The sequence below is a fragment of the Heloderma suspectum genome, chromosome 7 (genome assembly GCF_057233095.1).
Source record: "Heloderma suspectum isolate Gila_16-S chromosome 7, 16-S_ref, whole genome shotgun sequence".
NCBI classification, from domain to species: domain Eukaryota; kingdom Metazoa; phylum Chordata; class Lepidosauria; order Squamata; family Helodermatidae; genus Heloderma; species Heloderma suspectum.
The window spans coordinates 58,124,027-58,142,011 of record NC_139464.1 but is presented as its reverse complement, the minus strand read 5'-3'; the positions used below and the strand labels follow the sequence as shown (position 1 = coordinate 58,142,011).

At 42.6% G+C, this 17,985-nt stretch overlaps 1 long non-coding RNA gene across 1 annotated transcript; it reads right to left on the bottom strand.

Annotated features, from left to right (window-relative positions):
* Window positions 1-4,160: 4,160 nt before the first annotated feature.
* Window positions 4,161-17,139, bottom strand: LOC146339840 (uncharacterized). The gene is made up of 3 exons (XR_014784391.1): window positions 16,894-17,139; window positions 6,470-6,550; window positions 4,161-4,616 (listed from the first exon to the last, which is right to left on the bottom strand). It is a non-coding gene; the product is annotated as an uncharacterized LOC146339840 (long non-coding RNA).
* Between the last annotated feature and the right edge of the window lie 846 nt (window positions 17,140-17,985).

Below are 17,985 nucleotides of genomic sequence, written 5' to 3'. Positions count from 1 at the left end.
ATGCTGTGAAGTCTGCATGATTGATGTAATCCTTCCCTTTTTTCCTTATCTACTAGTCTGCATATTGAAAAACTGGATATTGAGCAGGCTTATCACTCACATTGGCTCAGTTTCATAAACCAGCCAGGCTCCCTTTCTCCCCATCCACCACCCAGACTCCATCAACATTTAGAATGGATTGCAATATGGCTGTGCCAGAACAATGCCATGACCTGTCATGTTGCACTAGCGCCAGTCCAGGATGTCACCCTGGATCAGTGGGGATAGATGTTTATACAATAGCAACCGCCACTACTGCCAGGCATGCATAAGAGACCTGCTAGATCAGATGAGTCTAATATCCTTTGGTCAACCAGATATCTAGGGAGGAACAGATCTGTCAATAGGGATGGTGAGGGTGTCTGATTCTGTCCAGGAATCTGGTGGACCCCACCCCCCGCCTGCACCCCTGAGCCCCACTCGCCGAGCCTCTGCCCCTGCTCGCACTCGTGAGTGCGAGTGGCCCGCACTCACCCTGGTGGCCTCATCAAGCTCCATGGTTGCCATTTTTGAAAAATAAAATGGCGATCACAAAATGTGCATATTTGCATCTGCTTGAAAATGTGCATATTTGCGTATGGTTTTCTACCTCAAAGCTTGGTTCACCTTGTTCCCGTGCTTTTTGTTGTTGTTGTTTGGACAGGAAAATGCATATTTTGCACAGTTTTTAAAAGTGTGCACCCAAATGTATAGCTTTCCCCACTGACTAAGATGTGAAAATGCATATTTCCCCCAAAATACACTTTTTTAAGGTGCACATTGTAAAATGCATGTTGCAAATGCAGTCGCAGGTTCAGGAATATGTGAGCTTTGCTTGAAAAACGTACTTGTGTTCAGGGCAGCAAATCGGGCAAGTTCTGATGTTTAGCGAACTGAAAGGAAATTCTCGAACATCCCTAGTTGTGGGATGCCTTGTCTGTTTGTTTCAACTGCTCTATTAGTCCAAAGCCTTTCAGAGCAAATTTACAATAAAAGATTCTTAGGGCGCAATCCTATGCATGTTTAGACAGAGAAAAGACCTACAACTCCCAGCATCCCCAAGCCAGCATGGGGAGTTGTAGGCCTTTTTTCTGTCTAAACTTGCATAGGATTGCACCCTTAAATGTATAAATATAAACATTTTTTTTAAAAAAAGTGGCAGCAACTCAATTTCAAAGTATTACAAAGACAGTTCCAGATTAAACTAAGCCCCCATTTTCCCCTCCTCCACCAATGCCCCTGCAAGAATGCTGCATCATGATAGCGTCCTTCCAAGGGATGGGAGATATTGGAGTTACTGACAGGCTCACAATTAGTTTCAAAGAAATGATTGGTTGGTGGGCAGATTCTTATGGATGAGTGAAGACAGACCTTCAGGTACCCTGAACCCAGGTCATTGCCTTTGCTGGCCTAGCCTCCAGGGTAGGGTGTGTGTGTGTGTGTCTCCTCATAAGTAGATCCTGGGAAACACTGAGAGTTCCTACTGTGCCTACCCTGTCTTCCCCTGATTTCTGCCGCCATCTGCATTCTGGTTTTAGACTGTTTGTGTGTATATGTCTGTGCGTTTTAACTTCTTTGTGCATAGTCAGTTTTGAACACTGGTCATTCTTTCTCTGGCTTGGAATATCCAAAGACATGAGACATTAGTTCAGCTTGCTTGTTTTATTAAAACCATTCCTTGTTCGACAAGAAACTCTGAGATGGTACACCTTGCTCACACTTGCTCTCTGCTTGTAATCTGAAATATATGGACTGAAGCATTAGAGACGTTTGGTTAGAGGAACTTTTTTTCAGCTAGGTTTTATATTAAATGATCACGTCTTTTCTGTACATGTAACTCTATAATTCTAACATAAATATTCCACTGACTATGAGTAAATTCTCCATATCCATAGTGTTTGAGTGTGTGTATGTGCATACGTGTGTATGCATGCATGTGCTCATGTGTGCGTACACACACACACACTATATATATATATATATATATATATGCAGAAAATCTGGAATAGTGTTCTCTTTCAGCAAGAAAAGATTGTAATTGAATTTCAGCTGAGCTTCAGTTTGGTATTTTAAAAGCTACTGTACAATTGAAATGATAGTATCCCACTGTCCAGAGTCAGCTAAAACCGTGGGTGGCAGACAGCCCATTAATCACATTTTAGGAAATGCAAATAGAAATCTTATTACCATTTGGGAGAGTGTATAATCTGTCTTTAAACACCACCACAAAAGTTGCTAGTAAAGGAAGCTGAATATAATTATTTTCATCTTCTTCTTTTTTTAAAGTCCTGGCACACTCATATTCACCAGCCACTCATTGTGCTTTGTGAGACATCACATAAATGCTATGCAGTACAAAAATAGCCTTAATGCTTATCTACATTATATTAAGAAGTTATCAGCTTTTCCAGGAAAAGGCGAGAGCAGCATCTCTTAATTAGATTGGGGATTCAGCTGCCAAGATCTCCAACAGAAACATTCGTTCTGAATCAAGTCTGCTTCGTCCAGCAGCATGGCTCAGCTGACCCCCAAGTGTGACCTGTTCCCAGTGGAAAGCAATTTAATGCTTCGCCACACAGAGAGTGGTTATATAATATGAATGCAGAATAATACCCAGATAAATTAGTGAAGGTACATATGAATAGGCCTGCTTATCTGGGGCCAGGCAAGCCTGCTTCACCTCCATTTAAGATAGAATGCCGAATGGCAGGCTTCTCATCAAGCAAACAGTCTCCATTGTCCATTGGCAGAGAAGTTGCCGTATTATTTAAGAAAATGTGACAGCAATAAAGACAAAGTGAAAGCTATCTCCTGGTAGGAAATTCATCAGCACATTACGAACCTTTGTGCCTTCCGGAATTTTTGCAAGCTCTTTCCGTCTTCCATGTCTACCATCTGACAGTTCAGATACCATGAGGTTGCAGTTATGGCAAAGTTCAAGAACATAACAGCAGGGCTTTACAACAAGGCATATTTGAAGGAGGGAAACTGTCAAACATTAGTAAATATACCAAGAGGCAAATACTGAAATACAGTGATTTCAGCAATCTTATCTCCTTTACACAGGAGCTGCTGCTGGTTCCTGGGTAGTATAGTAAAATGTTCAGAACAATTTGCATTTTTTTCAGATTAGCTCCCATCAGAATGACTTAGTAATTATTTAGGCAGAATCCTTAATATTTGTCATGGCACACTGGGATAACCACAATCACTGTTAAGCTGCAATAAATGACCAGCAATCGTACATCCAGTTTATACTTCTTAAAAGGTTTTATTTATTTTTTAAATGAACAAACAGGTTTTAAAATGTAAAACATTTTAGCATAAAACACCAACTTCAATCACCATGTTATTCTATAACTAAAGAAAGACAAGAAAGGAAAACAAAATGCTTGGGCTGGATGTTACCTGTGTACAATAGGCATATCAGACTAGGAAGAATTGTAGGATTCTTTCCCTGTCCTACCTGAAAATGCCAGGGATTGAAATGCGCATCTTTCTTTTTGCATGTAAAGCATCATGTGCACCACCATTGAATTACTACCCTTCCCATAGTGCTGAATGAGTGACCCAGTGCTGTGATAGAAAGATGTGGAGTGCACAGCCACTAGGAATATTTGGGGTTTTTTGTTTAGATGGTGCCGATACATGAGAGGGGAGTTGTGCTGGCCATCATTCATGGTAAGACACTTCCATAACCATACCAATGCAGCACTCCCAAGCTGGTTTAGCAATCCAGCTAGCACAACACAGTCAGTGGAATAGGCTGTTTTAGCCATCATATTTGCTACTTAAGGCATCATTTGTGTGAACCCATAGACAGGCTACTAGGTTTGGCATATCAGCAGCCACCTGAATAGAGAGAAAGAGGGTGGTTCTAGGGCAACAGTAAAGTAACAGGGAATGGACCAGGAGAAGAACCACATTTTTTTCCATGTGACAGATATCACAGTTTGAGTGCTGGCACAATATGATGTCCCCACAACAGATGTGTTGCCTTGAGGGAAGAGTTTTGGATCCCACATAACACATAAGTAAAAACTGGTTACCCAGAATGTAAACCATATTTCATTTACGCCATCAGAATTCCCCTGTTGCCTACTGAATACTCCAACAGCCAAATCAACACTCAGACAAAAGGGCTGCTTTCCAAGGCTTTAATTCCATTTACCCTAATGAGGCATACAGATGCTAATTGCTAGAGACTCAGAGAACTACAAAGCAACAGCCATCTAGGGGTTCAATGGGAAAATAGGTCAGTTGATTTCTGTTTGGGAAAAAGGGCGGCAATTCTCTGAACTTAAGGGGTGGGAGGGGAAGATCTCCCCCTCTCCCGTGATGCTTCTGGGCGCAGCTGTGACGTCAAGCCAATCGGGCTGAGCGACGAAGCTCCGTCCCCTGCGATCTCTCGCTTGTGCCTGCGTCTGCACCTCGCGTCTAAAAGTTCAGGTTGTCCTTCCCTTTCCACGCCTTGTTCGCTGTCACTCCCAGGGATGTGAGAAGGGGGGGCTCCCCCTCCAGCTGCACCTCTGAAGTCTGGGAAAGTTCATCCCCCATGAATTGCCTCTCTTCCTCAGAATCAGAGCTGCTTTTGGAGTCTGTGGGCTCAGATACAACCCTGACTTACACATTTATAGGTGATCCCTTGAACTTTAGTTACTAAAGGTGAAATCCTAAGTAGATAGGTGGCCACCTCCAACCTCGGACACGACCATCTATCCAAAGCAAGGCTGGAAAGGCACGGAGGGATCGTTCCCTCAATGCCTCTCCTGCCTTGCTCTTTTTCACTAGACAGACGTTTTCAGCTGTCTAGTGGCAGGAGGGGGACTGGGAGAGGAAGCTGCTATATGACACATAGGATGTCCCCAGCCCCACCCCTTTTCAGATACTCTGCGTTCATCTTCCAAGTGCGGAGGATGGGGCTTCTCCGCGCTGCCTCCAAGGCAGTGCAGATGAGGGGGGAGGTCGGATTTCCAGGAACTGACCTCGAAGCACAGGCTCTGAGGTCGGTTCCCAGAATAGAGCATATCCTATGGCCCTCTAGACAGTGTCTGTCTAGTGGCCATAGGATTGCTCCTTAAACTATCTTGACTATTTTCTGGTTCTGGCAGAATGGATGAATAGTGTGAGAACAGGTAAGGTACTTATGGTTTCTATTCCACTGCATGTGAAAACCTGAAGAGGTCACTTTGGTTTGTAAAGTTTCTTTTAGAAAACAGATGGTAAACTATGCTTTTCAGCAGACATAGAAGCATTTGCCAATAAGGCAGCAGTATCATGGTAACTGCAATAAAAACAGATGCTATTTGAGCTCATGAAAACAGTAAAGGGAATTGTGAAATACACCCAGTAGCTACCTTTATTGTCAGCAAGTAAGTACACCCCATTCTTAGAATATCCTTACAGAGATAATTTTTGCATGATTTGCAGCCGCATAATATCGGTGCAGTCTCTGTACCTAATTTAGTGTTTCGCTACTTCTTCTTTTTTTTACCACTAATGTTAGCCTACTGGGCTGTCCTTTAATGCAAACAGTGGTAGTATGGATAAACATCAATAGGAAGGGTATTTTGACTTCATGTAGAAAAGACCAGTCATGTGGACTGTGCTGACACATCCACTAAATGTAACACATGTTAAAAATCCAATGAGTTCACCAATCTGCCAACCACTGAAGTGTGAATGAGAACAAGCCCCTTTCTCCACCATGTTTAGTTCTGATGATGCCATTTGTGTGCACAGGGTTGCATGTGAAAGGACAGGCTGCTGCTGAAGATTTACACTTCTAGAGGTCTCTCCTGTGAATTATACTGAACCTTTACAGTATCGGTGTTACCTAAATGCAGGTGTTCAGGTGAACATGTGAAGGGGAATGAGGCTGTGCACCTCCCTTCCATTCCTAACGCATGGAGGTCTGAAGGAAGATTTTAAGCACACTAGCTAAATTAGCTTAGAATCCTCCCTGTGATCAGGAACTTGCTTCTGAGGGTCAAACTACCCATTATATCAATTGCTGAGCCTGATATTTTTCTTTATTTTAGTGTAAAGTGCACAGCCCTGATTTGGATTGGGTCCAGAGCACACTGGGAGGATTAAACCTCCCCCTTCAGTTTTCTTCCTGAAATTTAATCCTCTCCTCCCGGTGCATGCTGGTCCTGATCCTCATCAGTGTCCAGGTGCAGTTACACTAAAATAAAAGGTCAGGCTCAACTACCTGCTATGCAATTACTGTAACATGCAGTTGGACTCTGTGTGTGTTCAGACCTTTGTGCTGAGCATGCAGAGGGCTCTAGCAGGAACAGGGACATGGTGGGGAAGGTTTACTTGCACAGCCCCACTGCCCTCTGCATGTGTTTGCAGCAAATGCCTGAAGAAGGCTTAAGTCCAGTAAGCAAAGTAGTATAATTTTGAACCATTCAGACACTGGCAAAAGTAACAAAAGTTGAATCACCTTTCACTCCTTTCAGTGGTAATCCTCACCCATCAAGTTAGACTTGCTTGGCAATGATGATCAAGCTGATGATGCAGATCTCTGTTAAGCAAAAAACAAAGGAAACAAATGAGATTTAGGAATACCTGAAATCTAATTTCTTTCAACATGTATAAAGTCTCAGTCAGACATGAAAAATAGATCTGAAAATGGACATTTAATATTTAGGTACATACAGTGGTGGGGCCATGCAAGGAAAGAAACTTCATTCTTCCCCTGTTTCTATTTATACTCTTCAACACATATGCCTCCCCCTCTGCATCATTCTTTTCACCCCTCTGCCTTTCCCCTGTGCCTCATGCAACCCATTTCCTCCTGACCTATGTCATTCCCTCTGATTACAGCATTCCCATTGCCACTGACTCATTTCTTTGACCTCAATATAGTACTACTTGAAGCATGAAATTAACACAAACTCTTAAGTAGTCTGCAAATATTCCCAGCACAAATTTAAAGTCATAGTGGCTTCTGACAGCAACCCTATGCAAATGTTCAACAGTGCACAGCATGACAGGATTGTGATTGCACCTTCCTGCCCTGCTCCCAACAATTGTGCATCATTCATTCATTCATTCATTCATTATATCTATATCCCACCTTTTCCTCCAAGGAGCCCAAGGCAGCATACATGAACCTCCTCCTCTCCATTTTATCTTCACAACAACCCTGTGCTGTGTTCCCTCTCCCCCAACAGCAAACATTGTATTATAATCTCCACTGTCATATAATATATTATATCCTGAGAAAAGAAACTTGAAATAAATATGTCTAAGGAATGACGCAAGCATTTTGGAACTTAATAACTATATCTATGAAGCTAAAACAAAGAGCAGCATTTTAATGAAGAAAATTTGTAAAACATCAAAACTATGATTAATAGCTTCTGAACAAGCCAGGATATTAAGCCAAATCATTAACCATAGTTTTCCAGTTTGGATCTAACAGGAAACTATAGTTAACTGAAGAGTTCCTGGCTTGGTTCCCAGCTTACATGAAGAACAGGGTTAAGTGGTTGTATGTAGGGCTGAGATATGATTATCCACAGCCATGGGGTCACTGTTCAAAAAAGATGCAGAAAATCTTCCATATTCATAGCAAAGTGTCAGGAGTGTCCCTCCAATCCTAAATGATTTTCTTGTCTTAGCAATTAGCATACATATCCAGCATGTTGTTAACCCAGAGGTCCTCTGAGAGTGAAATGTGAGACTTCCAATATTGCAAAATGATTCCCTTAGCCACCAAAGCAGCTCTAGAAAGCCAAACCACCTGAAGTTTAAGGAGTGTTCACAGAATGTGCATATATTCCAGCCCAGGATTAAAGTATTAAGGTTGAGGTTCAGTGAAGAGGACAATGTAAAATTAATCCTAACTCTCTCTGACATCCTGCCATTTTTTTTTCAATTAGGCCGATGGTAATGTCAACAGACACCATGACCCATCAGTTTTTTTTCTTTTCTTTTTTTCTTTGTTTAAAGAAAGGCAGGGACAAAAGTCATAAAGTAGGGAAAACAAGAACCTGGCAAAGAAAGGAATAGCTGGTGAACAAAAGACTGATGAACTGAGTGTTTTACATAGCTGGACACATGAGCAAAAACCATAGAATGAGGAACAGAACTTACAAATAGAGCATAGCAAAAAAGAATAAAATAAAATAAAATAAGATAGATTTACACCCTGGTCGTAAACACATTTCCTTGAAAGTTAATCCCATTGATTTCAATAGAACTTTCTTCCAAGTAAGTGTGCTTAGAGCCATAACCATTATATGATAACACCATATATTTTGGTTTTATAAAAGTTTGATAGTCAGCTTATGTCCCTGAGCAACAATTTTAAAACTTATGGGCTATGAGTTCTTAGACATGTCTGACATATATCACCACCACCAGAAAGCTAAGAGAAAGGTTTTGGTGGAATAAAGCATACATCTGGAGAGAAAGTTAACTGTGAGTATGGGCTGAAACATCTTCTCAATGTACTGGTTCAAGAATCAATATGCAATTGATTTATGGACACAATCCACTTTGCTTCAGGATAGACCTACAATAAGGAGTTAGAGGTGAGTTCAGAACACATTGAACTAGATCTTATTGCCATGAAATCCTGGTAAGATTTCAGAATGTGATCATCCCAAATCCATATAAACCTTATCTTAAGTGAACCAATTGCTGGGAGTTAGCCAAGGTCTTGTAATGTAAGCAATCTCATCAAATACATTTTGGGAGGAGATACTGATTTCATATTTTACATTTAATTGTATTAAATTAATACGATTAAGCTGGACTTGAATTAAGTTTGAATTAAGCTGGACTAGTTAAAATACTCATGCAATGCAATAAGAGATGGATAGATCAGACTATTTCAGTTCCATTCTGTTTCTCACATTTCCCTATCATGGATCCATTCTGTCCCATTTTTCCACTGAACAATGGCTGCTGTTATGTTTTATTAAATGCACAAATATTCACCCTAAAATACAGCCTGAAGTACTTTTTTTTTTTAAACTGTGCTACATTCCTCACAGTGATTTGGGGGAGGGAGTGGGTAATCAGTTTGGTCCACATCAAAATGCACATCAAATGAAACATGAAGAATCCCCAAACAGAACCGACCTAATTATAACCCTATTTAAAATAACGGGGCTTCAGATATTTCAGATTTGTTCCATGGCTTTGAACATGTTGGACTGGGACTCAGGAAACCCGTATTCCAGTTCCCACTTGGCCATGAAGCTCACTGAGTGACTTTGGGCCAGATCAGTCACTAACCCTCAACCTAACCTACATCACAAGATCGTTGTGAGGATAAAAAGGGAGAGAAATAGACTCATATATGCTCCCTTGAGCTTCTTGAAGGAAAGGCAGGATATAAATGTAACAAACAAATAAATACCCTATGAATGTCTACTTGAAAGTCCCGTTGAATTCAATAGGATGTACTCTCATGGAAGTGTAGATAGAATTGGTCACTTGTGCTGCAATCCTATGCATGGTGTCTTGAAACAGGTTTCATTGAATGCTGTGGGACTTACTTCTAAATATGTATAAGATTGCTTTGTAAATCACAACTAACTTTAGATGTATGAGAAGTTGAACCATATCGGTGTGGGATACAGCCAGCTAAGCACTTGTGCAGAATAAACACATTTAGTCAGATGTAAGCCCCACTGAGTTTAAAAGGAGAGACTGAAGCATATGCTTAACTCTTCCATTATTGATAATGGGATTTTAAAGTGCTTAACTTTGGCTGGAGAATGTGTTATTTCACTAAAGAATCCATATAATGAATGCACCGTGAAATGTTTCCCTAAGTTAGATATTTCCCTCATCAAAAAGTGCCAGTATATTTTCTATATCGCTTAGCCTACCAAGTCTTAGACTAGTCCAAACACATAGAAATTGTAACTTAAATCACTGTTGCTCATGCCCTCTCTCATGACCTGTTTAGATACATAAGAACTCTCAGGGCTGCATCTGCATGCCATAAAGTAAAGGACAGAGGAAAAATAATGTATTCTAAATGGCCAGCGTGGAAGGTTTTCTCTCTCTTTGAGTGTCACACTACAGAATACATCAGCTCATTCATGTTTACTCTAGTCGATCAATTGTTAGTTGTCACTATTACTGGAAATATGATATCTCAGTGTCATAGATATATCACATCATTGGTACTATTGCTTTCTCTGTGCAGTTAGCCAAAATTATGCATAGAGCTGTGCACAAATGGCCTTTTGAAATTCTCCACCTTACTTGTGGGCAGAAAAATTTGGGAGACAATTTCACCAAATTTCTCCAGGGGGAGGAAAAATTCTCAACAGTTTCTCCCAGGTAGGGCTCCCCATTGGCAGGCCTTGTAGCGCAGCTTCTTTCATTTTTGGTAAGGGTTTGGGGGATTTTTTGTGCTACAATAGCATCAACTGTCTTGGCAGGCTGGCCTCCAGTTTGCATCCACTCCAATGCAGGTGGGGGCAGTGTTGCGTCCAGCTCCAGGGATGAGGTGGAGTTAGCGCTCTGCCAAAATCTGTCCTCCAATTTCCGGAATTTTTCTCCTCCCGTGAAAGAGGCTTCCATTGTTCTGCCTCATTCAAGATGTTTTATATTTGATTTCATAGTATTTTTGAGCTTACTTAATCACAGCTAGCCTCCCCTGCACATCCTGATATGAAAAAGCCATATGAGAGGAATTACCTCATGGTGCCTTAAAGTGGGCTTTAATTTCTTCACCACTGAATTTCTTTTCAAAATCGATTTCTCTTCTATCAAATGGAATGAGAATGGTCAAAAAAAATGTGGGAGAAATTTTCAGGATGGCATTAATTATGCACTCCTAAGCCCTGCTGATCTCAATGGGTTAGATTTAAATATGTACATAAAGCTGCAACCATAAACAGGGTTCTCCTGTGCAGTAGCATCAAGTCATACATCACAGAACTAGGTGTCATCAGAACAATCATGCACACCTAATAGGGGTGTACGAAACCCCCTTACCTGGACTCTGTGGGGGTCCGCAGGGGGTGGGGAGGTGATCCGTCCCTCCGCCTCGGAATCCTCACTGGCCAGCTCCGCTCCATGGCATTTACCTTAAACTAAGGCCTTTACCACTGCAAATGGTGTTCCAGATGCCATTTGCGTCCTCAGTCAATCCGGCCCACCAGCAATACGGAAATGGCGGCCATATCGCTGGCACTTTGGAGCTGGCCGGCAGGGAGGATCCAGCCAGATTTCTCGTGGAGGCAGAAGTAAGTCTTCCGATCCTCCACGGACTCCGGGGGGCCGGATTCTTTTGAATCCAGCCTCACTGGGGTCCGTGGAGGATTTCTCCCCTATCCCTAACACCTAAAACTTCATAGTAACACATTATTGACTTGGATTCCTGCACTGAGCAGCGGGTTGGACTCCATGGTCTTGTAGGCCCCTTCCAACCCTACTATTCTATGATTCAGTCTATTCTATGAATCTATGATCCTGGGACTTAAACTGATGGAGGCAACGTCAGGATCTGTTTGCTTTATTTTTCACATATGGGGTATTGCCCATATGTGATAAACGAAGCTTGTTGTGCCACATCTGTGCATATCTACGGGACCAAAGGATTTTGCCCCCTCCCCAAATGTCAAGCAGCACCCTAGTTTTATGACTATGCATATAAGGGCACAATCCTATGGGGATTGGGGATAGGCGGCCGCCTCCAAACTCAGAAGCGACTGCCAATGCAGGGCAGGAGAAGCATGGAGGGGATTGTTCCCTTTGCACTTCTGCCCTGCATTTGCAGCTAGACAGCCAATTTTGGGAAGGCGGAGTGGGGGAGGAGGCTGCCGGATGACACATCTATGTGTCATACCAGCATTTCTACCTCCCCCCCCGGACGCCCCCCCCCCAACACCCTGTTTTGGCCACTCTGTGCTCCTCTTCCAAGCATGGAGCACGGGGCCATTCCGCACTGCCTACGAAGCAGTGTGGAAGGTGGGGAAGGTCGGTTCCCAGAGAACCACATATTCTATGGCCGTCTAGCTGCTGACTAGCAGCCATAGGATTGTTGCAGAACCCAGAGTCAGAGAGACCACGGAGTGAAGGAAAAAGAGATTCTTTATTTAACGCGCGGGCTTAAGGCTGGAATCATTTCCAAAGAGCCAGAAGCCCCGAAATACATCAGCACATTGCTTTTATAGACATTGTGACACATATGAAACGGCTCCTCCTCCCCCTCCCGTGTGGGGTTGCAGTCCTCAACATTTCTTCTCCTAGCACCATTGTTTATAATACAAGAACTGGGTTATAGGGTAGCCATGATAAGGAGAGAACAGAAGAGAACAGCAGAGAACAAGATATACAATTGTATGACTTTTGACAAGATAAGGAATTCCTGTGTCTTGTCAGCTTACAACAATATATTCAAGGGAGAAAGAGCTCAGCAAGAACATGAAGCATGAGACTGCATGAGGCTACTTAGTCTGACCCCCGATATGGCTGCTACATTCCCCCCTTAAATGCATAATTTCATTACAATTATAGCATTTCTGATAACTATACAAAGCTTTTTGTGACATACATATTACTTAGCCTCTTGTTGGGCTATTAGAGCGTAGAGGGCAGCAGTTTTACTAGCTGAGACATAAATCAGATTGGTTAAACAGTGCATAAGACAAGGAATGCAGAGACATAACAGTATCTCTATGAACAACACTGGTAGAATTAGGATGAACAATGCTTTTAAGCCAGCTAAGATTTGGAAGCCAAGGGGTTAACTAATTGAGCCAATTGTTTTGTCTTATTGCTTTGTTAGCTACTATATTGTGCAGCTTGTTGATTTGTTCATCTACAGCATTGCCATTATCAGTTAAGTTAAAACAAAAGAGCTTTTGGTGTGTCTCACAACTTAAATGATGAAGAAGGAAGAGGTAATCTATACCAGCTCTATTTTCTAGAACTGCACCTCTTAGATCACGCCACTTTTTATTTAACAACAACAATGCTCGTGAGGTGGCATTTATGCTTTTGGCTAAGCTGAAAGCTAACCGGTTGATCTCCAGACCATTAGCCAAGGCTAAACCTGGAACCCCAACCAGTGACATTGTAAGGCCAATTTTTCCGAGTCAGAATATAACTGCACATGACTATTACAATTTTTAGTTAGTTGGAGTGCTCGAGGCTGCCGTCGACGGATTTTCTCGGGCCACAGGAGAAGAACTGGCACCAGTTCAATTGGTGGTTGAGGCAACATGGGTGGTTATTAGACAAGTTGGCAGGAATGAATGACCAAGTGTGGGAACTACATGTCTAAAACCATCTATGAGGCAAAAGTATGTGGGCATCATTAAAAGATATGTTTTGAATTTTATTACAGTGGAAGGGGGCCAGGGATAGCTTTATATTTTATGGAAAATTTTTGACAATTAAGCATTCGTGCACACGTAGCATTTGTTTCAGCAATGATGGGGGTGAGTAGAGTGAACTCTGTAGGGGGTAGGATCTTTGCAACCATGCCCCAATTAGCATTTTGGGAATAAGTTAAACTTACACCATAAACTCTTAACATGGTATCTTTTTGGATTTTCCCAGGATGTCTACAGACAGGTATTAGGCAAGAGCTAATAAGCCTGTTTGCAGGTATATCTCTTGGCAAACAAAAATGTTTTACTCTCGTGATGTTAGCCAGGTGAAGCCAGTAATTATCAGCAAATCGCTGGGACAAACTTCTCTTTCTAGGGGCAGACCCCCCTTTTTGCACCTTATTAAGGAGACACAATGCAACACTACTAACACTACAACACGCATGTTTGATCTTCTTTGGGATCTGACCATATGCTGGGCAGCTGTTTACCTGGCAAGCTGCAGTAGGGTCTAGTCCCCTTCTTCAATTCTCCAGTTGCAGGTCTGACCGTATGCAGGGGGACAGTCTCCCGGTGTGTCCACAGTAAGGTCTAGCCTGAGTCTTCTTACTGCTTTTTCAGAATAATTTTTAAAGGATTTTCAGGATTTCTGTTTACAGTCTACTCTCCCCCTCTCGCTCTCTTGACTCGTGTCTAATGTATCCAGGGTTTAACTCCAGCTGCTTTCATAGCTGCGGGGGTGGAAAGTATGACAGTTTTCAGTCCTCTCCATCTGGGAGTCAAAGGGTTATTTTTCCCTCTTTAACTCATACTTTAACTCTTGGTTGGAAAGGATGAACTTCTGTGATGGGAATGGCTTATTTTTTAAGACAAAGCGACGCTGGGCTTGAAGAACTTTGCTCAGTGTTCGGACTTCTTGTTTAAGGCTAACGTTTGCTTGCTTTTGATGCCGCTCTAGTGTCAATCATGAAGTCAATGTCACGGCCCCTCTCAAGCTGTCTCCCTCTTCGCCCATTCTGGCCCCTTTGGTTTTCTCCTTTGTGTATTTGATTTATTTTATTTGGGCATTCATGCCACTAATGTCCATCTTGTCCACACTGGGCACACTGGTTCTTTTTTAAGAATCTTCTGCCTCTGCCGGGTCTTCTTTTTTTCTTTCGTCCACGCAACGTCTTCTTGGGCCTCTGGGTTGAGGGAGGGGGGTATACTGGCGATAGGCATTTGAAAGACGCTCCAAGTACGCTCTGGGGCCTTGGTGGCACCTTGCAGCACTTTAGACACTTTGGTCATATTAATTGACTTCTTCATACCTGCTTTTATGGCTTTTAACAGCAGGGTTTGATACTGGGTGAGGCGCTCTAGCCCCACTTGTGTTTTGGGATTTCAGCGGGGGGGTTTACTTACAAGGAGACTTTATTGGGTAACTTACAGCACACAGGTGTACTTAATGGTTGGATCAGACAGCTTCTCTGAACCACGAGCTATTGGGCTAAATGGGTTTTTATACCATACATGTTACCCATGAGGCAGCACAACACTAGCAAGCATTTTCAGCATAGGCTAGAAGTGTTTGGTTCTCAGGCACAGCTTCCTGTAAACAACTTCGCTTTCCAAAGTGCTTGATAACACTTTTATTTATTAGTATGGGAAGACAATTTTTTTCTTTTTCTTTTTCTTTCTTTTTCTTTGCTGATCTGCCTGTATTGCAGATCATGTTTCAAACTTTTTATATAAAACTTTCTACTCCATGCACCAGCCTTGTCTCTTTATTTGTCTTTTTCAAGTTAAACTCACTTACTTAAACCTTTCTGCCTTACACTAGTCCCAATGACACACATTTGGGATAGGCTCTTCTTCTCTTTCTAGTTACATTTTCTTTCATCTTAAAGAACTATTACATTATTGTGGCTACTTTACCCCAGGTAATAAGCTCCAGGCACAATCAGCTGCTTTTAATTTACCCTGGGGGCAACTATGGCCACGCTTCTTTTTTACAAATGTTTTTTCTTTGCCTCTTGCCTTTTCTTTCTTTTTTCTTTTCTTCCTTCTCTGTCTGCTACTTTCTCTATTTCCTTCTTTTCTACTTGCCTTTGTCTTTTCTCCTTGTCATCCATTGGGAACTACACTTAGTATTATTTGGAGTTGCAACTAACACTAATCTGCAAATATCACATATATTTTATGATATTTAAGAAATCATAAAATATACACAACAAACTTTTTCTGCAATTTAACACAATGAATGGAAAACACTTTTTGCATGGTAAGGCATGATGGAGCAGATCCAGCAATCATACTGCTTTTCTGGCTGAAAGCTCAGGGCCCATTAACATCAAGGGATGGGCATACCCACACATGCAAAGAGTTCTAGGTCACCATTTTTGCATCGGCAACTCTATGCTGCATGAGTTCTGGCAGAAGGAAATCTAAAAGTCATAGATCAAACTCAGCCTGCTGTACACTGAGCTGACTACAAACATAGACACACGGTCCACAGCGATGAGAGTTCAAGTTTATCCAAAGCTTTACAGCACTGTGCATGGCAAGTCTTTGACAATTTAAAATTTTAGTCCATGTGCAGAGTGTCTCTAAAAAGCCCAGATGATGATGGAGGCAAACAGAGAAGGCTCTGGGCAATGAAGATGAGATGTTTCCAGCAAAGGCTCCCCACTTTTGCATCAGTTTAAAAAGGGAAAGTGTGGCCCTACACCCCTTCTGACAGACAAGGGCCTTTAACTTTTTAGCAAAGCCTCTGTCTAAACAGAGCGGCACAGCTCAGCTCTCTAGCCGTGACGCTTTAACTTGAGCAACTCTTCTGTAAATTTTATTCTACTTCTGTCAGGTTCTCACAGACATTTTAAAAACTTACTCTTTTTTTTTTCTTCTAACCTGGTACACGAAAGCACTGAAACACTGAGTGCTGAAACTCAGGACGCTGGGGGGTGATGGGCATCGCCTTATACTTGCATTTTTCAGGCAGCCATTAATCTTCGGGGAGGCGGTGGGGTGATTTGCAGGACTTCAAAGGCAAGCTTCTTAGTTTGTTTGTATTTGTAAATCCCAAGCTTAAAACAGGACACGATGAGGTACAGGGCTTCCAAATTCTTGCTTTGGCACGGGCAACAAATAACTCGGGTCAGCTTTCTTCGCTGGGGTCTCAAACAGGAAAACAGTCTTAATTTAAAGTTGTAACATCACTGACAGCGTCAGCCAGCCAGCTACACAGATCTCATTGTTTTTTAAGACAGTTGCTCCAATATCTTCTTTTCTTCTCAATCAGGTTGGGTCTCCCAGCTTACACAGTTTATTGCAGCTTTTAGGAGCATGGTAGTAGCGTGATTTTGGCTTGGCGAACATGCTGTCTGGTTTCTCGGTCTCTTCAGCACACACACTTAGGCAGTGTAACACTGGACACTCAAATCAGTGAGATTTCTTCATTGCAGGGAATCCCACGGCAAAAGCTTAATGGTTACGCTCTTCAGAAATCATATAGCCAATGATCAGTAGCTACAGGCTCTATGCAATTCTAACATAGTTTAAAGATAAACACGGTTACCTTGACAGAGATCTTCAACGTGGTCTCTCGGCTTCATTCTGCTTTGGGCCAGTCTTAGGGCACACTTTTCACTCGAAGAGGGGTCTAGCCTGTGCTCTGCGGGCTGATTCTTCACCTTTATTTTCTATTTTGCCTTCATCTTCTGGGTCTTCATTTTCAGTTTCCATTTCTTAGGGATTTCATCTCAATTAGGCGAGGTGATGATGTTGCACAACTCGGAACGTTGTGGGCAATTTTCCTGCCCCCCCTCTCTCGGCGGGCTAGGTTAACAGCTACTTCTTCGGCCTTACACTCTCACGCTCCCACGCTTTGTTAAAAGCCAGACTGTCCTGCAACATTTCTCTAATTAACAGCCTCAGATCTTGTTTTTTTTCTCCTCAGCTCGACCTTGAGCTTTTTGCTGTTTTCTCTCTCTATTCTGAATCTTTTTTTTTTTTAAACCCTTTTCCTTCTTTGTTTGACATACATCTCAAGGGGGTGCAAGGTTTGCTTCCCCCACCACCCATAGCCTCCCTCCTAAATTGAAGACAGACACAATTAGGGAATGGGAATTGGTCAGTGAGTAAGGGGTCTCACTGGCCGACACAAGAGGATTTTACACACCACGCACTTTGCTACTGGCCTGGGCACCTGGACGGTCAACGGTATGCGTCAGAAACCTCAGTAGCCACTCACACAATCATTAATCTCTCCACTGCATCCATATGTCCCTGCCACCCACTTTTCCCACTTTTTACCAGAGCGGAAAGTGGCTTCCCCAGCTTCCTCAGCTTCCTACTGAGTACTGGCGTGCTGGGTACTGGCGCCCACTCGGGGGTGTGATCAGGCCCCCCTTCTACCCGCAAGGAGTAGGTTCTTTTTGTATACGTATACCACCAACACTGACCTTCTTCATAAGGCGGGGCCCTCTTTTTTTCTGCCCAGTGGCCTTTCTCCCTAAAGGCGGGGCCCTCTTTTTCCCATATACTTGCCTTTCTCCTGAAGGCTTCCAATGTGGGTTTCAACTCAATTGCAGCTGCGATACAGGCAGGGCTCAAGTTCCTTCCTCTGCTTCCAAGGTTCTCTTGCCGCTCGCTGCCATTTGGGCGATCC